Raw genomic sequence first — 5,478 nt, forward strand, 5'->3', positions numbered from 1 at the left:
AAGTCTTTGGCTAAATTTATGATTATTTTCTCATAAATATGTGTTTTAAAGTCATAAATGTATGACTCTAAAATGCATAATTACAAAAAAAAAGTAATAAATTTACAAAAAAACACCAAAGTTGTCTGTTCTCTCGATCCACAATTGAAGATGAAAGATGTAGAGCGTTTTGTGAAGCTTCATTTGGGTTAGATTTTTTAAAAACAATGAAGTTTAGAACCTTTTGTTGACTAGGAACCAAATTATTATTAGCTGGCTTTCCGGGTTTTGGTGTCAGTAATGCGGAGTGAAAAGCTCAGAGACACGTTTGGGTGTAGAGAACCCCTACTTTAGTCTGCCCTTCATTCAAATACCATTTTGATGTCTCTGTCATGCACTCAAGGAACGCCAAAGGGGAATGAAAATAGTGTTATACATGTCCGCTCCTCCAAAAGAAAAGTCTCATTTCAATACAAAACAAAAAAGTGGCATGAAAATAGTCTGGTGCATTCGTGTTGAAAATGCCGAAAACTGGGCATCTTGGATGGAAGCATCAACAGACTTGGAGGAGATCTTGTTTCGTGGAGAAGAAAGGTGGAAGTTGACAGCTGCAGGATACGGATGGCTTCATTTTAAAGTTGTAAATTCCCGACTTTTAATTCTGTAAATTACGAAAGAGGATTAGGGACATGGAGAAAAAAAAGAAAAGGACATCAAAAATTCTGACTTTAATCTCAGAATTCTGACTTTAATCTCAGAACTACGGAGGCCTGTGAGCTACTACCTTCAGTTAGCTGAGATTAAAGTCAGAATTCTGAGGAAACAGGTTAGTCTTTTCTATGGCCTTTTTTCTTTGTTTCTCTGTGGCCCTAATCCTCTTCCATAGTAAATTTATGAGAAAAAAGTTGTAAATTTATGTAACGGGGGGATTTTTCCTATCTGTACAATTTTATGTTTTTTTTTTAATCTTTTTTTATTGATCCTGGTTGTGCAACCTAAAACTCCAAGGGCCCTTGAATGGCTCATGGCAAATCTGCTTATGAGTCACAGGTGTGTGTGTGATCAAGGTGGGTTGGAGTTTTGATCCTTTAAAAAGGATGAACAGCTGGACCTGGACTGGAGAAAAAGAAAGAGGCGCACCACAAGAGCTGCACAAACAGTGTTGAAACACTAGCGATGGGAGCCACACGTGTGGTGTTGTGGAACACCAGAGACGGAGGCTGCACGTGTGGTGTTTTGGAGCATGCCAGCCCCAGGAATTGGACATTGTAGAGTCTGGGCTCGCCCACATGACTGGGACAGCAAAGTGGAACCAGTGGACAATGGAACTGGAAAGTGGAGAGGGGATGTGACGAACTACAGCAGAGGGGTGTGGTTGCGACCCACCCCTCTTTCAGATAAGTAATTTACCCTCTCAGTGCAAATCCAAGTCAGCCCAAGACAACAAGACATTTTCTGAACACCTTCTAGTGGATTTAATTGCATGGGTTTTTACTGTTTTATACTGGGTTTTATTTGGTTCTGTCTGTGTTTTTTTATTTTTTATTTAATAGATGGGGTTTGGACTGCATGCTCCCCTAATCATCCTGGAGCATTTGGACTGCTGGAGGCTGAACACTATTGGACACTTGGACAATAAACCTTTTGAAAACTTGTATCTGGTTTTTCAGCTCCTTACAGAATCTGATCCACTAGAATCTACCTGTCTCACATTTACGACTTTAAATTTTGTATTATTATTTTTTTTTTGGTGGCCCTAACACTTTTATTTAGCCAATGCGTTTACATGTCAAAAAAGTGGTGATTCCTAAAAATGAGGCAGCAAAAGACACAGTTCACCGTGCTGTAACATGTTGACATGACATTTTCAAGCAGTTGCTGCAGATTTGTTGGCTGCATATCCATGATGCCAATCTCCCTTTCCACCACATCCCAAACGTTTTCTTTTGGGTTAAAATCTGGTGACAGTGAACTAATTTACATGTTCAAGAAACCAGTGACACAAAGACAGCGTTACCTTAAGAAAAAGTTCATATCCCCCCCCCGGGCAACATGCATTTAAGCGGTCACTTCCAATGAAAAGTCTATGTAACCTTGCGTAAATGTGTTATTTGGGCTTACACACTGAAAACCCTCATGCTTACCTGTAGCTATGCACATTTTCAGGAACAAAGCTTGCGGCCAATGATTGCGCATTGAAAGTTAAACAAGGTCAAACTTTGACCAATCAGGGACTCAGATATGGTTGTAACATTTGGATGTTCCCTTTTCATTCATAGAAATACTAACCGTTTGAAAAGTGATCACGGAGGAGAAATTAATAATTGTGATTTGTGCCCGGCAGTAATTATAGGACAATTGAAAGCAAAGAAAGTATTTGAAAGCAAATATTTTCATTTGGAACTTAATGTTTTGTTTGCAATGTGGTGGCATAAATATCACTTCACACACCAATTCTTTCTTATGCAAGATTAGAATGTTCTTGAACACGTCACATCCCCGGCGTGTCCATAGCTTAAGGTCTAATCATTCCAAGTCTGTCAATAACTCATTGGTTGCTTGCTTTGTTTCAGAATTTTAAAATTATTTTTCTTAAAAGTCCTGAAGATACCGGATGATATCTTGGTTTGCAGATAGTCCATCGATCTCAGCTCTATAAATTAGCTGTACAAGTGAGCGGCATTTGGAACTGCAGGAATATTCCAGGCAGCTCACTGTGCTTCAGTCTTTGGTTGGCTTCTGACGTGTCTTGTGTGAAAGCACATCAAAACCAGATGAGAATGGCAAATATATTAGCCTTGTATGCCATTTGAGTCTATGGCTCAATGCTAGTGTAAAAGCCCCTGTAAATTTCATAGTCTGTGAAGTTCAGGATAAAAGCAGGATTTGAGCAGCCCCACATGGATATGTCTGCCGACTTTCTCTAAATGGATTTTGAAGGGGGTTTCTGCAGAATCTGGGTTGGTGGTCCATAAACCTCCTGGATACCATTCAATATAGATGAATTTTAAATAATATCCACATTCTGCAAACTTTCGAACACTACCTAGCATATTACAGTCACAGTGTAACCAGAAACCAATTTATCAATATTTTAATCTGCTTGCTTTCCATTGTCAAGAAATAAACCTCACTGTAGGTTGTAGCAAAGCACTTAGCGGACCCTAATATGGACAAATCATTTCACTTCATTTTGTGAAATTTGAAACCAGTGAACTTCTTTTTCCCAAAGCTGAGCAGATCTGGTATTTTAAATGTATTTGCACACTTAAAGGGACATCAACCTTGATTCCAGCACAGCCAGCTTTGATTACCTAATTCCTTGGAGATTACTCTGCGACTCTGTCTGCCAGCCTGCCACAGGCGTTGACACGATGTGGCAAAATGTCGCCAGCCGTCATGAAGCCGACCGTCCCAATCAATCAGTCAACCTTGTCGCACATCTCTGGATGTGTTTTTCGTGTGTCTACCAGAACTGCATGTGAAGAGGACAGTCAGGGAGCCCCTAAAAGCATTGTCTTCCACATTCATCAATTACTGCACCTCGGAAGGTTGTGTCTGTCAGGAGGAGCAGATGGTTCATGCGCATAAGTGTGTGTGTGTGTGTGTGTGAGTAAGACAGGTTGAAGGTGTTTGTCAGAAACAGAAGAAGGTGATGACTGAGACAGAGATGGAAATGTATGATAGAGATGTACGGATGTGTACAAGTGCTTCACCAGGAAGAGCTGGTCTCACTGCACAGCATTACAGCAGGACAACTAATCATTGTAAAAACTGCTGAGATTAGGCAAAAAGAGGAATCATTCTTCTGTTTTGTTCCATGTTATGTGTAATAATAAGTGTAATTTCCCGATCTGACATACAAAGAAAAAAAAATCTGCTAACAAGTTTGATTTTTTTTTAAAATCTTATTTCTTTTAAAAACCTTTTTTTTGTGTGCTTTTTGGATTATCTGCAACAGAGCGTGAAGAATCCACCATTCTCTTCCCAAACTTTTTGAACTTGAAAAAAAATCTACTTTCCACCAAAGTGTTGCTCGTGCTCATCTCGCAGCTTCCTTCAGTGGATGATGGGTTCCTTCTTCTTCTTCTTCTTTCTGCTGCTCTTAACTGTGTACCAGCGGTTCTAGAGCTGTCATATTGCATCAGCGCTCTGCTGATTACTTCCACCTTGTCTCCCTCGTCAGGAAATGATTCTGACACACACTCACACCCAGCTTTCTCTGCATCAATATGCGTGCGATGGAAAAACTGCAGACAGTAAATAAATAATGAAATACGAGTTGGGTGGGGGAGGGAATAGGGTGGCGGGGGCTATGTGGCATTTTCCCTGCGTCTCTTTCTCTGCCCTCTGTGTGCACGAGAGACGCCAAAGAGGAAGTTGCAATGCAATACGTGTAGGAATTGAGAATATTTCCATTTTCACGATCGGAAATTCAAATTAAAGCAGAATTTCCTGCAAAAAATGCTCTTGAATAAGTTTGTAAAAAAAATGAATATTTTTATGGTGACTCTAACAATAAAAATACGAATTTTTATAAATGCCCTTACTTAGTTTATTGTTTTCAATCAACTATAACTATAACATCAATTAACTTTTTTTCAGAGTATTTATAATCTCAACCACTGGGAGTGTTCCAACAGACTATTGTACAACCTTTTCCCAAGCTTTATTTTAGTTGGAACTGAGAAGTGGGGGGAAAAACTGCTGTCCAGGTAGAGAAGTTTGCTCACAAGTGTTTAAATGTATTTGCTGGGAATTGTTTGTTTGTCCTGCTGGTCTAATCTAGTTGACAGTTTGCTAATCAATGTGACATTTTACTGAAATAAAAAACAATATGAGATTGAAAGTAGAATATCTATCACTTTTTTTTAAAGGGAGGAAAATTGAAGTTGTCATTCAAACTCCCTCTTTGAGTCTTTGTTTGGGAAAGTGCTCCTGGTCGGGTCTGCTCTGCATAACAGAAGTTGATTGTGCATGTCATTTTTCTTTGGGATTAGGGGTTATGTTTGACATTTTGGTTTTGCCTTCCAACAGTGCAGTAATCTCAGTAAATAATTAGGTTTTTACTCCCATGTGATTGTTCCACTGATGGTACTTCTTGCCTCGCGAGTCACTGTCATTAAAAACTGCAGTGTCTTAAGCGTTTCTCAAAGCTTTTCACTATAAAAAAGTCCTATAAGCTCTTCCAGCATGAAAACAGAAAACACTCTGAATTATTACTAAACAAATGCATTTTTTAAAATAACGGCTAATCAAAGCTTCACCTAGGATACGTTGTAATGATGTTGAAGGTTGTGAAGATTTAGATAAAGTATCTGCTCATCTGTTTTGTCTTTCTTTTTTGGTCTTTTTTTTGCAGATTAATTCTCAGAGACCTGTGGAGCAGCCATCTGTGCCGCCCTACCTTTTTCAGGCCACGGACCAGTTTAATGTCAAACGATATTTTCAAGGATTGACCTGTACAAGGCTAAAGTGGGCGTCCAACTTTTTATTTTA

The 5,478-nt window shown here is 39.2% G+C and overlaps 1 long non-coding RNA gene across 1 annotated transcript; it reads left to right on the forward strand.

The window, feature by feature from the left end:
• The first annotated feature begins 769 nt into the window (after positions 1–769).
• LOC105358805 lies at positions 770–1,636 on the forward strand. Its single transcript, XR_002872954.1, has 2 exons — positions 770–1,380; positions 1,533–1,636. It is a non-coding gene; the product is annotated as an uncharacterized LOC105358805 (long non-coding RNA).
• The last annotated feature ends 3,842 nt before the right edge of the window (positions 1,637–5,478 follow it).

The sequence above is a fragment of the Oryzias latipes genome, chromosome 1 (assembly GCF_002234675.1).
Source record: "Oryzias latipes chromosome 1, ASM223467v1".
Taxonomy (NCBI): Eukaryota; Metazoa; Chordata; class Actinopteri; order Beloniformes; family Adrianichthyidae; genus Oryzias; species Oryzias latipes.